This window comes from Melospiza georgiana, chromosome 2 (genome assembly GCF_028018845.1).
Source record: "Melospiza georgiana isolate bMelGeo1 chromosome 2, bMelGeo1.pri, whole genome shotgun sequence".
NCBI lineage: Eukaryota > Metazoa > Chordata > Aves > Passeriformes > Passerellidae > Melospiza > Melospiza georgiana.
Window position 1 is genome coordinate 79,284,585 of NC_080431.1, and position 19,774 is coordinate 79,304,358.

Consider the following 19,774-nt stretch of genomic DNA (forward strand, 5'->3'; position numbering starts at 1 on the left):
GACATTCATAGAGCTTTTGAAAGTCTTAAAACCCTTCAAATATGAAAACATCTATAGTCATTGCCAAGTATTCCAAAGCTACTCTCATAATCTTGGGCTATGGGCCTCTTCCTCACCAAGTACTTCAGTTTCTAGGTGAAAGGGTAAAGGGAAAAAATAATCTGCAGATAAAAATATAATGCCTCTGCAATCTTTGTCACAATGTTTTTCTCTGCTATGGTGTGAATATCTGGTGGTTAGTGAGCCCATGAAGTTTCAGTCTGCATGCATTTGGACTAACCTGCATAGTTTTAGTGTGTCTTTTCTATTTTCAGGTGATACACACAACTAAACTTAGCCTAATTAAACATTTTAAAATAAACCAGTGTTCTATATAGAGAAAAAGAATTTGATTTTGAAAAACTACTCCAGAACATATTTTCCAGTTTTCTCTGACAGCTGGGTTTGTATTTCTGGTACAGCTCAATCACTCTTTAGTCAGCTAAATGAGGCATCAGATTTTCAAAAGCACTCGGCAACTAGCAAAGTTGGCAGGCAGAGATTTAATATATCCTTCTCCCCTAAGCTTCAGATACTGCATGACTTACCCTGGCACCTATTCTTGTCCTCCTCCACCTCTTTGTCAACACAGATGATACCTGACTGCTCATCCTTGAACGTGGTGCTGATGTTTTAGAGATACTGGGAAAGCCTTCCAGCCTCTTAGTTTCCAGCATAAGCATGAATGTTTTGGTCCTGAGCTCCTTTGGAAATCTGCCAGATGGTTGGTGTCTTCACTCCATTTGTGTTCTATATGTGATTGAGGAAACTGCTTTGAAAACATACACACAGATTTCTCTGATCTGCTTTATTCCAAAGGGAAGGTGACTGGTCCTACTGGAACCTTTTTTTTTAATCAGGTAGAAGTTTTTCCTTGTAATAATTTTTAAGACACTCAGAGCACTTTGTTTACATACATGGATGTCTGTGAGCGCACAGACACTTGGCCAGTCCTTCAGTTTTAATATGAGTGCAAGTACCTGAACTTGAGGAATGTGAGCTTTCACACTGTTTAGGGGACAAATTATACTCCCATCATATGAACACAAATCCTGCTGTCATCACCCATTACCCAAGGGTGATTACTGGTTATTGGAACTATCATGGGAACATATTTCTGAACCCCTGTTCTGTTAGATCTTGAGGGAAAGAAAACTGTCATGAAGAAAATGTCATGGCAATAGAAGTGCATCTGCAGCAAAGCCAGGAGGTGTCAGAAGCATCTTCTGAGTTTAAATATAACATGTGGAAGTACATGTGAAGGTCACCAAGTATTAGGAATTGAGTAGAGTGGTGCTGAAGGGAAAGTGGAAAGGGAAGCATTTATTGCTTCAGAATTCCAATAATAGCAGCTGTGGTTGAGGCTGCTGTGCTACTTGCTGAGTGTGGCAGTAACACTGTGCTGGCCCTCAGAAGAGTCAGACTTATTGCCAGCTTTGTCGTGAGCTTGGATGAAACCCAGATATCTGCATTTGAGGTGGGGTAATCCTGTGCATAGGAGCAGGCTGAGGAATTACAGAGCAGCCTGGGCTTGTGGGGGTTGTGGGGTGCAGCCAGGATGGGTGAGACTCATCCCGAGCTCTCGCTGCATGAGAGGCTGCACCATTCATCTCCATCAAATAGGAAGTGGCCACTGGGGTGAGGGAAGTGTGACTCTCTCTGCTTGGAACTGCTGAGACTGCACCATTGATTCTGTGTGCAGAGCTGGGTCCTCTGGTTCAGGAAGGTGGCTGACACACTGCAGATGGCTCAGTGAAAGACTGCTACAATGGTCACTTAGGAGCTAAGCTCTGAGGAAAAGTGTCAAAAACTGCCTTTTAGGCCAGTAATGTTTTATGACTAGCTCTAAGGATTGTAGCTAAGCTGACCCAAACTCCATTTGGTACAGTCAGATCATTTGAAAATGGGCAACAACTGCGCGTTGTGGCTTTGGAAGTTCAGATTGAGTATTAGCCAATTCTTGGACCATGAATCCACTTCCTATTTGGATGACAAAATATGGTAGCAAAAATCTATTCCAATATCCTCACCAAATTTTGTTATCTAATCAATTTTGTTTGTAATCTGATTTGTTATTGGAAGGATCCTTCTGTAGCATCATTTTGCATTATTTTTTGTTGCTCAGTAAGTCACAGTGACTTCCTTTGTCTCAAAAGATACCTTTGGCAATCTTTCCTGTCTCTTCATGCATTTTTATCCCTACTGTGTCTCTCAAAGTTGCCAATACTTTAAATATTACTCTTATTCTTGAAACTTGCCCATGTTAATTCTGAAGAATTTGAAGTGAATTCAAATTCACACTGCAGATTTAAAGATCTCATTTTATTTATGCTCTTCCTTCCTTGTCCCTTAGGGCTGGACAAGGGACCAGCCCTTGGTTTTCCTCATTAACTTCCCTCTCCCTAGTTTATCATCTTCTCATCCTTCTTGATTAACACTGCATATTCCGGCCTTCTCCTGGGAATCATTGCAGTTTTCAACCATTGCTATTAGGTTTGAGTGAGGAAGGGTCTGTCAGAAGCTAAGCTGATCTGAGATACCCACTGCTGCAGGCCAAGAATAAGTGTCCAGGGCTCAGACCATTCAGTCTTAAATTACAGACACCTTCTCACAAACGAACCCTTAGCTATACTTACAGATAATGGAACATCCCAGAACTATGTCTGCAAGATATTTTAATTATCTTTTCTAAGACTTTAGACTCCATTTTGTTTAAAAAGAGAAGCTCTATTTTGCAGTTGCAAACCTAAAATCTTAATCTAAATGTAACCAAAATGTTCCTTCATATTTTTTTTTCTTCCATGGAGAGTGCCAAACTCTGAATAAGTTGTAACTGGGTCAGTTGGAAGAAAGTTGTATTCTGACAGCTTCTATAAAGGTCACCAAAGTGTGTCTCCAGTCCTCTGTGGATTGGAGGAGCTAAGCAGGTTTTTGAGAATTGTGATTACTACAATGGCAGATAAATGGAGACAGTATCGTGATATCTTTGTTATACACTGACCTTGTTCTGTTCCCACCTAACTTTTTGAGCATTTACAAATCATGTACTCAGAACAGACAGCAAAATACTTCTGAAGTTTGATGTCAAAGTTATCTTAAAGTTATTAGGTGCCTAAAAACTCTGTTATGCAAAACTTTTCCCCTGGTAAGAAAAATGTGGGTATGTTGGAGTGAGTTCACTGAAGGAGCTGCGACAACTACTAAATAACTCTCACTTGTGAAGGTAGGCTCAGAGTGCCTGGTGTGGGAGGGGGTAAAAATGATGAAGCCAGACTTCTCAGTGGTACTCAGCAAAAGGAGAAGAGGAAATGAGCATAAATCGAAATGAAGGACATGGAAACATTAAAAACTAATACTTTTTTTTACTGTGAAGGCATTTAAAAATATTTTGTAGTCTTGGGTCTTAGATGCGTTAAACACCTGGCTACAAATGACCCCAGCTGTAGCTGACAATCCTTTGAGTTGGGGCTGGACTAGATGATTTCCTGATATCTTTTCTAACTTCAGTGATCATGTAATTCTGTGTGGTTGTGGAAGAGCCATGAAAATCCCTTAGATAGTTCTGCCAGATCTGGCAATTGGGCATCTGTCTTTTTGCTTTCTCTTCTGTATTATTCCTGAAGCCTTGAAAAGAAAAGATTATGTATGTATAATCTCATACCATGGTGATTTGGTTTGTGCAGCCAATATTTTCACAGGAAAAATATGCTGAGAGAAGTGACAGACTGTTGCTTGTGTTCTATTCTAGAGTTCTCACAGGAGAGAGAAGGTGTGTAATGTTGTTTAGAGAGCTAAATCTCATGAACCATCTCCCATAAGCTATCAATGGGTGCAGAATATTGTACCCAGGCACACAGCTCATCCGAGAGAAAGTGAAGTAGTACTCTCAGAGTCATGAACTCACTGAAAAGAAGTGCAAATCACTCGAGTCCATCCTATCTTGTCACTTCTCTTGTGTGATATCTTTAAGAAACTGTCTTTTATGAGAAAAGCTCTGCCTTCTACCTTTTACTGTTTGCTGGAATCTGAGATGGAATTTCTACACTTAAAGACCCATTTCTTTTTTTGTCTGCTCTGCCTTTCTCTCCTAGTGCATCACAGCATGATTAAAAAGTCTGAGATGAAGAGCAAATATGGAAAAATGTCAATATTCATTCAAACAAGAGGTTTTCTTTCTTTCTAAATATAAAATCTTAGTTATTTCTTTGGTTCTTAGGGTACAGTCTGTGCCTAAATGTTTGAATTGCTATGTCACATGAGGTTAGAGGAATTAAACTACACTACAGATGAAGGTGCAATAATTGAAATTACACCTCTCTTTTATTTCTTTGCCCAACAGCAGGCATTCTGTCATCTTGGTTTCTGTCGCTTTCTGTTTTTCAGAAAATGGATGAGGCATTTTTTTGCCTCCTTCAGTGATACACATAATGCTTTGGGAGCACTCCTGTAAAGCATTTTAACTGGAAGATCTATGAAAATAACTTAGATGGCTCTGTCAGGTCTGGCAAATAGCTGTCTGTCTTCTTGCTTTCCCTTCCATAACTGTCTTATACAGCAAGGCATTCTGCTACGTTCCTCACGTTTCCCTGTTGTGAACAATTTTCTTCGTGTTCAGCTGTCACTGTTGACAAGCAACCAACGGTAACTATGATAGTGGGCTGGCAATTTTTTTCTCCCCAGTTTGGTATTTTCCTTCCTCTTCCAATAAGGAAAATTGCCAAATCCTGCTGCCTCCCACTAAAACATGAAAAATATGAAAGTGTGATCAGTGCTGTGTATTTCATGAGCTGAGAACAATGTAGCTATTTTTCCAGAACTGTCTATAACTTAGCAAAAGTGAGGTCATACCTCTTCAGAATGTTGCTTGATGATGTTCCCCAATAAATTAAATATAATCGGGCTTTGGCCAGGTTACAGAATGGAGTCAGCACTCTGAGGTGCCTAAGATGATGGTTTTTCTGGCTGCAAACAGAGCTCAGCCTCCTGGGTTATTGATCTGGTAGTAGACCTTGGCACCTGCTGTGGCTGTGGATTTTGGCAGAATGGGGAGACCCTGCTAATTCATCTGTGATCGCTGCCAGGGAGAAGATCAACTTATTTATACTGAAATCTCCATAATACAGGTATAATTGTATGACCTAGGTGTTAATGGTCTCCCTTTCCTCTCTTTCTTCAAACTGCATAAAATAGAAAGGGGTGTAATAAAGGAGCCAATATTGAGAATTACATGGACTTTATATGTGGTATGTTTGTACTTTCTTTCAGGAGGAAAAAAATACTTAAGTAGTATATAATGGTTTTGCTTGTAGTGTTCAGAAACCTCCTTGGTACAATAAAAAGCCTCTGGAAATACAGATGTTTTGGGCATAATTTATCAAGCTAGATAAATCAGTGTAGCAGGGTTCACAGTTTGGGTGAAACTTGCTTCTGAGAACATTGCTAGTACTTTTAAAGGCAAGGCAAAAGAAAGAGTTCTCTTCCTTAAGGAGAACTTGCACCAGTTATTTTTGTTACAGATGTGGCCTGGAGAAGCCCATCAATCTTCAAATCCCCTTGTTCCAGGTATTGCCCTTCAGATCCTGCTTTGGTAGTTTGCCACAAAACTGATGACAGCAAAGCATTATTTCCTTGATTCTTGCTTTACAGTTTTGCCACAGAGCTCAAGTGAATTACATGAAACATAAAACAAATTCCAGGAGGGCTGGGCCAGAGCCAGTTTTCAGGTCTATTTCAGTAGCTGACAGGATCTTTCTGTCCATAAACCTAAAAAATGGTACTCTGGGAAAAAATTGAAATGAAATTCAAGCTGCTCAATCAAAACAGCACATAATTAAAAATGGAGGATTTAGAAAAAAGAAATTACACAGAATTAGAACTCTTCTTGTGACTAAGTTAATTTGTGTGATCCATTCCTTTTCATTGGGAACACTACCTTCCTCAGTGTGGAAACAACAATAATAGAATAAATGGCTTTAACAAGAAGGGTACACCACTGCAACTCCAAATGAAAATACGCTAATCTTTACTGCAGTATAGGAGCCTGCAAGAGATTTGAAAAAATATATAATTTCTCAATGACAGAAAAAATATAAGAAAGTGTCACATTCTCTCCCTTACACCTAATATGTTCTGGAAATACATAAAAATTATGACTTATAGGTAGTAAATCCATGTGTGTATATCTTATAAAGAATTACCAGCTTGGTGAGGAGGAAAAGGGAAATTACAGCAATCTAAACTTCAGAAGATTTAAATTATAAGCAAATTTAAGGCATGTTTTTAAAATGGCATATGAAAGGTCATGTTCATTTTGTAGGAGTATGAGCTCAGTATGAATTTGAGCTGTTCTGTCTTTTGATGCCAAGATAAATAAAAAACTGAACACCAACAACCTTAGGCCGCAGTGGATCCCATAATGGTTCCTGGAAATTATGGTCAAATAGGAGTATAAACCTTAAATAACATTTTTTATGAGAAAGCATATTGAAATTTCTAATGCCTGTTAGAAATACACACATGGCTAGAAGCATTAGATTTTCTTTTCCCCATTGTCTCTATCCCAAAAACTAGATTATTTTATCTTCAAGATTTGTGATCTGTTATGTTAATATTTAAGTTAATCTATAATACTATCCTGCATTATTAGGGTGTGGATGATGAGCTAGCAGTACATGCTTTGTCTTGCATATGTTTAGAGATAATATAAAATCTCCCAAAGTGCGAAGTACTACTTAAAGCACTTCTTATATGTGACACAAGAATGGGAGAGACCACCTGGATTGTTATTTCAGGAAGTGTATTTGTCTAAATAGGTATTATAATAATATTTTTAATATTATTGTATCGTATTACAATGATATTTGGAACATCATTACAAACACACATAGACTTCAAATTAAAATTATACAAATAATTTCATGCATTGCAAACCAAAATGTTTCATTATCCAGTACAATCTTAAAATTTACAGTAACAGAGGACAAAAAGCTCTCAAACTGTGGTTTGCAGGAGGAAGAGAACTAAAAAGATTGAAGATATGGTCAAGTCCAGAACATTGTCAAATACAGCAGCCTAATCATGGTTACTCCATAGGGATGAGCGTATTTCATATATTTTATATTAGATATTTTAAAATTTATTTTGTCTCTCTGAGTGATTATTTTGCCTCTGCTATATTTAAGAGCTATTTTATCTTCAGTACAAATATAGTAGCGAATGACCCAAAACCTCTCACATCTGAGAATGCCCCAAAAGTAAAGCAATCAGAATTCCCCTTGTGGAAAAAATTACGGATTTTAAGTTTTAATTGTGATGTAAGATTGAACTTTGCATTTGGTCTATAATTTGGGATTATTGCAGAGGCCTTTGAAAACTATAACATATAATTGTTCTGATCAGGATTTTCCAACATGGCTTGTACTGTGCTCTCAGTCCTACTCATCCTGACCTCTGAGCCATCAGGTCCATGTGTACTCATAGAAATTTAAAATACAATTATTAAAGACTTAGAGTTCTGTATATGAAATGATTATGATTATGATCAGTATAAGAGAAGCGCAGACTGTAGCCAAGAAGTGAATTGCTGATGGATGAATTTAGAAAAAAATCTGTTTTTCTCATTTAAAACTGGAACTTCTCACCCTGATCTATCAGTTTTCTAAACATTGCCATGCCAGCAATTCCTTAACTGATATATAACATCCAGATATATTTATTTGTGACCAGTTGCAGTCACAATGTAGCTGTGTATCCTGGCTGTGCCAATGTGCACACTCAGCACAATCACAAATTCCCTGGGTGGCTGAGGAGCTCTGCAGGCTGATCCTGCTGTTTGAGACAACTCATTTGACATAATGGACTGGCATGGCATGAGGGGGGAAACCAAACTCCTAATTGCTTTCACAACAAAGTGAGAAACCACTGCAGAAGCTCTCAAAGAGAGAATTTCAGCTGGTCCTGGAGGTGTCCTCAGGCAGCTCCTGGTGTTTATAAGCTAAATGGTGGCGCCATTATCTCAGAGACGCTCCCAGGTAATTGATGCTGCAGGATTGGCCAAACTGTACAGAGATACTTGTAACCAGTCCTTAGAACTCCTCCTGTAGTTACAGAAATGGTCAAACATAACACTTGAGACATCTAGACTAGGTTTGCACATAAGACTGTTTGCCAGCTGTATTACAAGGATCCAGCAGAGCAGCAATTCAGCGAGTCTCACTAGACTCAGCTGAAGATGCTGTTACAAAGACACTTGCAACAGAGACTTACAGGTTCTCTGTTTGGATACCAGTTTACCAACCTGTTTGAGAGATTTGATTTCCTATGTCAATATTATCTTATGCAAAAAATGAATTTTTTTTTAAACAAACAATATATCTTATGATTGTATGTGCACCCGTTCTCAGGTACATCACCTCCGATGGAAGCTTTAGGGGGAGGAATTGACAGAGGAGGGAATGTGGGGTGCTGAAACCCCATGAGAAACTGGGACTTGTCTCAAAAGCAAACTTTCTTATGGAGAGATAAATCCCTACTGAGCTGACATGCCTAGAATAATTAGATTGGCGTTGGAGGCCTGGAATTTGACCTTTGATATGCTGCTGTGGTGTTGTTAGGGAAATAACTTTTATTAGTTAAATTGTAGTTAGATAGGTAATACGAAAACATGTGCAAGTGGAAAAATAACAACTTAACTACTCATATTTGCCTGGCAACCTGCTACATTGATCAGCGTATAACACCTCAGAACAGCCCATCAATAATAGCATTGAAAGTACAGAATTTGCTCATACACCTCTATCTGAAGGGGGAGAATTTTACCTTCTGGAATGCCGAACTCTGGATCCACTCCAGGGATACCTGGCACCAAGCTCATTCAGCCAGAAGCTACCCTTAACAGCCTACTCCTCCAGAGCACAGAGCATGGGATTTTGCTGCACTTTAGATCAGGACAGTCAGCTGCTGTTCTTGTCAACAAGGAGAGGGGAAATAGAAATAACCATGACTCTCTAATGTTGTAGTGTTTCATGCATCAATAACCACTCTTTCACAAAGGCAATAAGTTCCCAAACTCCTTCATGTGAATATAATTATTGCTTAATAATTAAAACATGCTTTAGTCTGTCCTGATCTTAAGCACAGCAAAATCCCATGCTCTGTGCTCTGGAGAAAGTGACAGCTTGGGCTTTTCTGTTTTGTTTTTGCAAAATTTAAAGACTTTCTGGAGCAGCTCTTTACTGACTATTTAGGGAAGATCTGTTTTCTGGAAAGGTAAGAAATTGCTTCCATTGAGACTCCTATTTCAACATCACAAGGATCAATTTGACAGTGACACAAGAAGTTATTAAAGGAGCACAGTTTTAATCCCAGATCACAGAACTAGAAATTTGCTGAAGCTGGTAGTTATAGAAGTAATTGTTCCCTAATGAGCATTTATGTGTACCAGTGTATGAAATTACTTGGTGAGTTCGAGATGCAGCTCAAGATGGCAATTTTCTCAACAGCAAGATCTCTTGCCAATTGTTGCTTTTTTTCTTCTTTGTTTGCAAACCCACTTGTCTGTGTGGATGCAAGTCGATCCAGATCAAGACACTGATTAAAATTATGAACCAAATTTTTTAGGGTGCGTGACATTGTTCTTTTGGAGGGCATACTTTTATTCCATTTCATTCACTGAAGTAATTCATTGTATAGCTGAAAAAAAGAGCTGAACTAGCACAATACTGAGGCTATTGGAGGGCAAGTCCAAAAAGAAAGGGACAGAAATTTTGCCTTTAGCACTAAAAAAAAATATTACTAAGGACACAGCTTCAGTCTTGTGTTTATGGTGGAGGTAGTGATTCATAAATGCCTGTATTAGCAATTTTGGTATCACAGACAAATATATGCCTCTCCAATCTGTGGTCTGACTCCAGTTGCTGTTCTCAGGGTTTCATACCATTGGGGCTAATGGCCTGCCCCAGGAGAGGACATCCATTTCAGACGAGTCATTTGCAGAGAAGGGCCTTTGCAGGATTTCTGACTCTCCCTGCCAGAGAGGCCAGAGGCTGTAGTGAAAACCCTTTATACTTGACGAAGTATATCTCCAATGTCACTGCTGGTCTACACTTTCACAAGCAACACCTTCTTTACTTACAACTACTCTTCTATTTATAATTGTAATCACTTATTGAACTGCAACATGAAATATTTTGAAGGGGTAATCAAGAGATGTGATGACCTCCTGACCAAGAGATCATGTAGTGATTCCAGCTGAGAGGGCACTGAGCTTGCATGCTGGGCATGGAGGCAGCACAGCCTCAAGGAGCATGGAGCACACTGCTGGCCAGTCAGGCATAGGAGCTGGGGGGGTCTGGGACACTCTACCATGCCCTGAAGACACGGCAGTCTCAAAGGGAACTAGCCCACCTGCCGGGCCAAGGACACTGGGCAGCTTCCCCTAAAAGGAATTGATCCAGAGACAGAGCAGCCTTGGGGGAGGCAGGACTCCTTGCTACAGCCTGGAGAGCCTTGGGGGACAACAGGGCTCTCTGATGGATCTCAAGGCAGGGCATCCTGAATGGCAGCGGGACACCTCTCCAGCCCACCAGACCCCAGCAGCAGGACAGCTGGGAGGGGAATGAGACCACAGTGGGACTGGAGCCCTGTCCTGGCCCAAAAGGCTCAGCCTTGAGGGGAGAGCGGCACCACAGCAAACCAGTGGGTCTCAGAGGGAAGGCTCCCCAAGGGGCAGCAGAGCACCATGCCAGGCTTCCCTGGCCAGGAGGCACTCTGAGGGGAGCAGGGATCCCACTGCCCTTCCTGGTGCCACAGGTGGGAGCTGATCTTAAAAATGGAGCTGAGCTTGTTCATAATTACATGAAAGGCAGTTTAGGAGGATGACAGAGCAAAACTCTTCTCACTTAGGGTAGATGATACAATAAGGGCCAGGGGCTGCAAATGGCTTGGGAATTCCCAAAAACATGGGGAAAGCTGTTTTTATCTTAGAGGAAATGAAGGCATTCATTGCGCAGGGCAGCGCTGGAAGATGTCTCTCAGATAGCCTGGGTAATCTCCATGTCTGAGCGCTTTCAAGATTCATCTCATAGAGCGTTGGCAACAGTCCCACTCCAGTAATGAAATTTGGATGGAGACCTCTGGGGTTCATTCCATTCACTGCTTCTCTGGTTCTGTAATTCTTGAATCATTAGCTGCTGTCTAAGTGCTTCATTTTTTCACTGATTCTTCTTGTTATATAACATTTATTATTAGTTGCTTTGAGCTTAACATTTCCTTACTTTGCATCACAAATTCTTGACAGAAGAATACTAGTCCACTGAGCTTAGCGTGGCATGAAAAATCATATTTGGTAGGCAATGGTATAAACAAATTTCATTTATGAAACAGAAATAAACAGAAAAACAAAGGGAAATACTTAAGTTTTGAAGCATGCATATGAAGGAATTTCTAAATACTTTTGAGTATTAGGAAGATCTGGGCTACAAAATAACCACTATTTATACATTTTAACTTCAGGGTCTGGTGATATTTAATTTGTGTGCCTAAGCTTTCTTCCTGGACTGAGTTCTCTGAATCAACGCTTAAAAAAACCCCCAACAGTTTAAGGGTTATGGTCTTTATCCTGTATTACCTTATTATGAATTTAACAAGTTTGTAAGTGAGACGCTGTTGGGTATCAGATCCACTGACAATGAGACCAATTTAATAAATCACCTTGGTCCTATTGTCCACACACAGTAAATTGAAGAACGTGGATTAAAATTAAAGCATGGACACTGTAATGAGACATCTCTTTCAAAGTGTTCTGCTCATCTAACAAATTATTATGGAATACCGTGGAGACTAGCTTTTAAAATGTGGCTAATAAAGCAAGATATTCCAATATTATTTTAAATTGTGGTTTATCTGCTTTGGTTTCTTGACACAAAATGTTTTAAAATTTGGCTTTTTGTTGTAGAAGGTTTCAGTATCAAAGGTTTCTAAGTGAAAAGAGTAATCAGATCCTATGACAGAATAAAAAATCTGCCAATCTCACTACTTTAAATTTAGGAGTTTTCTCTGCCAGGTTGCAGTTTATATTCCATATTGCATCTTAAAAACTCGTGATTTGCATTTTCTTAGCTAGACACACTCTGCCGCTAATGTATGTTAAGTAATGTCAGTGTATATTTACCCCAAGAAATAATACCAGACCACTAAAACTGAATTCCCAGAAGTGATGACAAGTCAGTTTGCACCTTAACAAGAGAACATCACATTCCCAAAAGCAATGAAAAATTAACTCTGCTCATCGTGCCATATGCACTGCAATGTAGAGCTGTGTCATGGCAAATCTTATTATATACATTATCACATTATTTAATGGCATTACTATGATATTTTTCTTGATTCAGTCCAAGCCAGTAGGATATGGTTTTATTACTAAATTTTGATGCAGGCCCATTTTCACTTCCTTCAGTCCTGCCTCTTCAGTTTAAGACCTGCTAGGTATTTTCTGCTTGGTGTCAGCCTCTGCTCCTTCCCTTTCTTCAAGCTGCCCTTGTTCCTTGCAAAAACTCCAGCACCTGCAACAGTTTCTGTTCCAAAGGTCAATGAAAGTGGGTAGCCTGACCTTGAACAGAAATTGAAGATTAATAACTTCAAAGAATAATAAATGTCAATTTTCAGTCAATTTTAAATTAAAAAGAGACAAATGCAGCAATCATAGTTAAACACGACGGGCCTGATTCCCAGATCCATTGCGCTAAAGATCCAAATTACAGGTCAGACAGGAACAGAATTTTTCAAAGACAGCAAGCACTCCTGAGGAAATGCTATAATTGCAGCTAATAAGAGGTAGGGCTACAAAAGCTTTCCACTGGAGGATGGTGGGAATGATTACTCTGTTTCAGGCTTAACCATATTAATGCAGAATTTAAACGCTGACCGCTGGTTAAGTAAGGCCTTCTGCATCCTAGGGAAGGTGAGGGAATCTCTCAGTATCTAAAAAATTACAAATTAGTATTTCTTTCTTATTTTACTTTTTGATTACTTCTTTTTTTACTTTTTTATATTTTTGACTTATACACAGCTTATAAATCCCAAGAAATCTTTTATCTGTTTATAAAGTGTGATATTTAAGTCTATGCTAGAAAATGGAGACTAATTGATGGTGTCGGACATAGTAGATCTCTGTTCTGCTGATATGAAAGGGTTTAGTTCTGGGAAGGCTTTTTTTTCCTAGGAAACTTCAATGGGAATATATGTTTGAAGAAAAAAAAGGTCAAAAAATAAACTTAGGACTTGCTTACTCTTGGAAAAAAGTGTAGATACTTCTGTCCCTTCTCCTTTTTAATGGTGTCTCAGTCAAGCAAGGCATTTTTATATCCTTCTTCACATATTTTTTCCCCATAAATTTATCCCTCCAAACAGACCCATCAGATTTTTTTTCTTTCTTTTCCTTCATCTTTTATGGGATTATCCATCTTTAAGGACATGCCCAGAGGACAATTTTGTCAGCACCAGGGGAAGAGGGACTACTGCTGTGTGTTATCAAAGTTCAATACCACAGGCCTTTTTCACTGGCATATTCCTTTAAAAAAATCTCCTCTTCTCTAATTCCTCACTATAATATTCTCAAATTTAACAACATTAAACATGTTTTTTTTCCTGAATATTTCCTACCAATCGTGCATCTGCATTTTGTTTTCCAGAAAACTGACATTTTTTAAAACATATTCCTTATCATAGTTCCAACAACTGTAATTCCCTTTAAATCTTCTGCTTTTATCAGTATCTTGCAGCACCTCATAAAGCAGATCTACTTTTGAATTTGGCCAAATCCATTAACCTTTCCATACAAACATTATCAAGGATAATGAAGAATTTAATCACAGTAACGAAAACAAAGTCACTCTGAGACTCCCTTAGTGGTCCTGACCATCTTTGCTTTCAGAGTCTCTTAAGTTTCCTTCCCACAGTACTACAGAACTTCCTTTCTGTATTTTAATCTCCATTTGAATGGAGATTTGCTTCTTAAATAAGAACAGTGCAGAAGAATCTACCTCAAAAGGACAACACAGACATGGCAGAGAAACATTCCAGAGTCTTAAGGGTTCTACACACTACTGCTAATGATAAAGCTTTGGCAACCAGTGCTCATCCAGTGAGCTGGGAAGATACACATTAAATTTCTCTCAAAGTCTATGCCTATATGGGAATGAGGTGACTTATCAGTGGTTGATCTTCCCAGGTCTTTGAAATTTGTAATTTGCACTCCTGACTTTATGATTTCAGCAGAGGAAGTCCAGCCAATATTTCCAGTCTCTGTTAGGTGCTGAGGAGAGCTTTTCTTCCCACAGTTTGAATGTCTGTGTTGCAGTGTACTTGAAAGGCTCTCTCTGCTATTTCACTTTAAACACAGCAAATGCTCTAGGTTGGGATGATTTCCAGTCTGCTCCCTTTTTTCATGTCAGAAATCATCACTTACTCCAAATGAATGAGAAAACATGAATTTTAAAGAAATTAATATCTAGTTCTGCTCTAGAAATGGCTATTGGAAAATCGCTTTTTCATAGCATATTCTTTCTGATGATGTCACAGAAAAGAATGAGACTGTGATACTTTTGGCACAGATGTAAGATAAATAAATAGCACGAAGAAGACTATCAGAGTTTCAATTCCTAAGACCCTTCAAGCCCTGTGTCAGAATCCTTAGTGCCTTGGGCTATTTTAAACCCAAATAAACCCCAATATAACTTCAGCATTATTATAAATTTGCATATTTGACTACAAGATGAAATTTGAATTCTTGGTTCTGAAAGAAAAAACAAGCTTACCCAAAAAAACCTGAGTTAGTTCTTAAACTAAGACAATATGCTAAATAATATTTGAGACAGAGCATTTTTGTTTCTCAATAGCATCATGGTACTGTGGTCTGTGTGAGGGTTGTGATACACAAACCTGATTTGTGTATCACTGTCAGTGGGATGACTTCTGCAGATGATGATTGAACACAAACTTGCCTTTGCACATGCCACTTACTATGCTTTTTGAGAGTATGAGTTTCCATCAGATTGTTCCATAAAAGAAAGCACATGACCCCCAAGGAACAGCAATTTCTTAGCACAGCAAATGAGCTAATCAAATTAGACACACACCCACTTTGACGTATTCAAGTGAATCTCGGAAAATTTTCCAAGCACTCTGCTTGCTCCTAATGCAAGTATATACATCTTTGCTTTCAAAAGCACAGTGAGTTCTGTTTAAAGAGCAGAAGTGCAATCTGCAGTACTTAACATCCAGCAAATAAATAAACAACAAAAATTAACCTACGTGCCATAAAAATCATCCGTTTAAGAGAAGGAGAAGCTGGACAACCATAATAGAACACTTTCCTTTTTCATGTTGCTGCAAATGCAAAGTGACACCTAGTTACAACTTAGTTAATAACCTGGGTCTAGATAAGCAAGTTCTGGTGCTCCCTTTCTGAAGGAGCTTACAGAGTTACCCAGCTGCCTTTTGTCCTTGCCGCTAGAAACTTTCCACTCAACCACAGAAGAGAGAGACATGGCATGATATTTTAGACCAAAACACTTTTCCTGGCAGAATGTGCTACGTGACGAGATTTTCGGCTGCAGTGGTTCATGTGGAGGCTCGTGTTCCCTGTCATCTCCCTTACTCCCAGAACAGACACAAGCAGCACAAGAGGGAGAGACACAGGCAGAAATCTCTTGAACTGCAAAACAATAGTCAGCAGATTGTTCTGTCGTAGACTTTAGACTCCCCAAAGACTCGTTTCTGGAGTTTTTCAGTTCATGTAATGCCAAGTTCAGTGCATATTCAAAACCAGCAGCCTTTCACAAATGCATGTATTCCTTTGTTTTAAAGAGTCTGCTCCCGGGATATACTATCAGACATAAATCTAAGCAATTTTTTACCTGTAGAGTTATTAAGAGCTGTTTGTGACTCCAAACATGCAAGCATTAACTAATGCGAATCAGAGAATTCTATTTCCTTTGCAAAAACAAATTAATCAATTAAAAATCACCTTTCATGGGAAAATATGTTGGGAACGGCTGTCTTTTTCACCAAAGGAAATTTTGCTTTTGACTATATGTGCATCCCTAAATATGTAACTCTTTCAATTGTTAAAGGAAAACAATTTCACAAAAGTGAAAGTCGGAAACTAAATATTAAGATTCTGTCAGGGAAAAAAAAGTTGAGATTATATAATCCAAATAATGTTTTGCTTTCAATGTCATTAGAAAATGCATTTTCTTTTCAGGTGCAACTAGGCAAATGAAGCATTGATCCTAAAAATTCACCCATGGCAGTGGGGTTGGAATTAGATGGTCTTTGAAGTCCCTTCTAACACAAACCATTCTATGACCCTGTGATATGTTTTCCACATTTACTCTTTGAATATGTCCCTAAAAATAAAGTCTGAAACTAAATCTTACTTCATGAATGTTATGTTCTGCTAATGAACATTTTAAAATGAGATGAATTTTCTCATCACCTCATAAAAATCCATCAAAGCCAGTGATGATCAGATTTTGTGTAGAATGCTTAAATGACAATGTACTATTCATGTGTCTCACTGTTTTCTGCTCAGGTTTCTCCTTTTCCCATCAATCCACCAGTTGCCTTTGGCAACTAATTTTGTATCTTATGGATACAGAAAGAGCACTCACTTAATTTAGGTTGGTTTATCTGTGGCTGCTTGATATTTGATTCATCCAAAATGGAAAAACTGACAGATGTTCCAAAACAACAACAAAAAGTAGATCTCCCAACCTAGTTTTTCTTTTGTTAGATCAGGCCAGAACAATTTATTTCTATTCTGTAATTGTAGCTAATAGCTATCTTTCTCAGTAGAAGGATTCTTTTTCAGTGCAGGAAATTTGATAAGCTACTTTATTCTTGTATAGCCAACATCTTTACAGCAGGCTTCACTAAGGAATAAAATCAATTAAAATCCTTTTGAGTTTTGAGTTGCACTCCATTTCTTTACAAAAGCCTGCTTAACCTACACAATGAATGAGAAAGCTTTTCATCTACCAAATAGGAAAGTCACCATTTCTAAAGACAATAAAAATGACAAAAGTAGGAATCTGATTTGCGTGCTTCATTAGTCATGTTTTAATGCACAATTGATTCAGCAAATTTACAAAGGCAATGTCTCATTTTGTCTAGTGAAAGGACCATATTATACAAATCTAGAAAGAAATCATCTTTATAAAAGAAAGTAGCTGAACATTACAGAATGAACAATAAGGTCGTATGAATCAAGCTTTCCTTCTTCCAGATACTTTAGACATACTCAAAATTAATTGTTTGATTTTCCTGGATTTAATTTATTCTATTCTGCAAAATAAGATGAAACAGTCTTCTTTACAGATCTCACTAAAGTGTTCTCAAATTTATTTATGTGAGCCTGTTTATGCTGATGTTGCAATTCTTACATGAAGCAAATTTGACCGTTTGTAGCTGTGGATCAGCAGCACTGTTAGATAGAAAAAAACATGTTAAAATTGGTTGAACCTCCTTAAGACCTGCTTTAAGCTGTCTTTGGGAAGATCAGAAAGGGCCAATAAAGTTCCATGTGCAGACTCCTGATAAATTTGTGCAACAGACACAGTGGAATCAAGAGTTTGCACAGGAGTAGGGGCTAAATTTAAATTTAATTCTTGATTCTTATTTAAGTTTTAAACAGTAATCACTCACAGGGTAAAGATGGATGAAAATCCCTTTGTGTGTTCTCAGAAATTGCATATTGCTTTCATTTACAAGAACGTAAATATCTCAGCAGCAAACTTAGCACTCTCTACTCCTTGCTTAAGTCATGTGCTTAAGCACAGCAGGAATCCTTGTGGTGACAGGACTGGAACTTGAGTAGTCATCAAAAAAGCCTTGCATGAAACAGGCTTGGAGAATGAATGGAAGCATCTTGGAGAGCTCTGAGAGGATAGAAACAAAACACTTTTGCAGCAAGAAGGTAGGGAAGTCTGCACAGTTGCTTCCTTATTTATTATTGAGTGATTTCAGTCTCCAGAGCTGTCAGGCCAATACATGGCACAAATCCTAAATTCACTTAAACAGCCAGCTGATTTTGATATGCTATAAGCATGCTTTTCCTTGACTTGCCAAGAGTACTGAGGGAGTCTCTTAATTAAGAGGCACAGTTCATTTGTTTTACAAAGACTCCCGTGGTTTTTTACACCTGCTTTGTAAAGTATCTCTCTCTAGGGAAAATCCAGCCAAAGCATTTTGTTCATTTTGAGCTTTACTTTAGCAGTTTCTGTATCACCTTGCAACATGTTGCAAAGTAACTTTTTAAAGACATATTGTCTTCTTTTCAACTCCACTCCATTCACTGCACTTAAAATAAACCTGTTGGCATAATAATTAGCTATAGCTTTTATCTTGGCATTCAGCATTCCTACTTAGTTTGCTCAACTTTTATTTTCTATTCTCATGCATCGAGTCTTTATTGTCATATATTCATGTTTGATATAAGCATGAGGACAGGAAAGAAAATGAGGCTTTTTTCCTTTTGATAGTTCCTCCAATTTTGATAGGAATGTGAAAGCCATGAAGTAGTGAGAAACTGTTTAACCAAGAACACTCTCTATCATGAGAAACCTCCCGTGTTATCTTCATTAATAGAACCTCTTTCACATATTTGAGGGCTTTGGGGTTTTCATATTATTTCCTTTTGCATATTCAATTCTGATGCTCTTAGGAATTCTCAAGTCATTATCTTTTAAAACTTATTTTTGAGATGCACCAAAGTTTCTCTCCCAAGGACCATAAAATTTTGGATTAGGAGTCAAGAATCTTAGCTTTAAGGACTCTCATCATTATCTAGGAACAAGAAGTAGTGGAAAGATTATAACATTGATATCCAGAAGTAAACCCATCTAATCGAAGTGCTGTGCCAACGATCTTAGTTAGAAAATGCATACAATCTGTGTCCTTCATTAAGCACTTCTGTTTGGAAATTCTTAGGTATTTGGCCTTAGTACACTGACAAAATAACAAAAAAACCTTTCTGTAATCATGCATAATTAATAATCTTAAAAGTTACAGGATGGCATATACAACTTGTCATATACCGGAATTTCCACATTTAGGTAAAAGGATAGAAAAAATCCCACTGTTATTTAGGCTTCAGTGCCTTTGAATGAGGCTTTGTGGGCTGTCTTGCAAGTTCTGCAAGCGTCTGAACTTATGCAGTCTTTGCTATTTCAAAGAATATTTTTATGCAAGGTCTGGAGGCAAACATCTCCTGTTATTCACAGAATTTAGACTGGATTGATTTTGACTAAAGTCAGGTTTAACAAAAGAGAACAGAACAATTAAATACAAAAAGAAAGTACTTTTGCTTACCTCTTTGAACAGATAGTCTGAGAGAGACATGAGAGGCAGAACTTTAACTGTTAGAGACTAAACACGTGCTAAGATTTAAAATAAAAGGCACACATAAGATCTGTGAAATATTTCTACGGTGTCTGACTAGCAGTAGTATTTATTATGTCTAAACCTTAATTATTTGCTCCCCAAAGTTTTTTAGAAAAAACTGAAATTGAATGACTGGTGTTATTCATTGTGTACTGTGCTGGTGGACACTCCAGCAAGAAAGTGATCTCACAAAGACAAAGCTAATGAATGTTTAGAGAATCTCCAAAATTCTAAATGCATAATTCTGCAGGATATTTCTGCAAATACAAACTCCTCTCAGATGGTGCAACTGTTT

At 38.2% G+C, this 19,774-nt stretch overlaps 1 protein-coding gene across 21 annotated transcripts in view; it reads left to right on the plus strand.

Moving 5' to 3' along the window:
• Positions 1-19,774, plus strand: part of LOC131097122 (trypsin-like) — a 63,172-nt gene that overhangs the window by 3,549 nt on the left and 39,849 nt on the right. Inside the window, exon 1 of one of the 21 annotated variants that reach the window (XM_058018228.1) lies at positions 4,274-5,162. The exons of 19 other annotated variants lie outside the window; for them this stretch is intronic. The gene's annotated coding sequence lies outside the window, so the exon portion shown is untranslated. Of the gene's footprint in view, positions 1-4,273; positions 5,163-5,581; positions 5,602-19,774 lie in introns of those variants that run through there. One more of the 21 variants, XM_058045851.1, reaches the window with a different exon arrangement.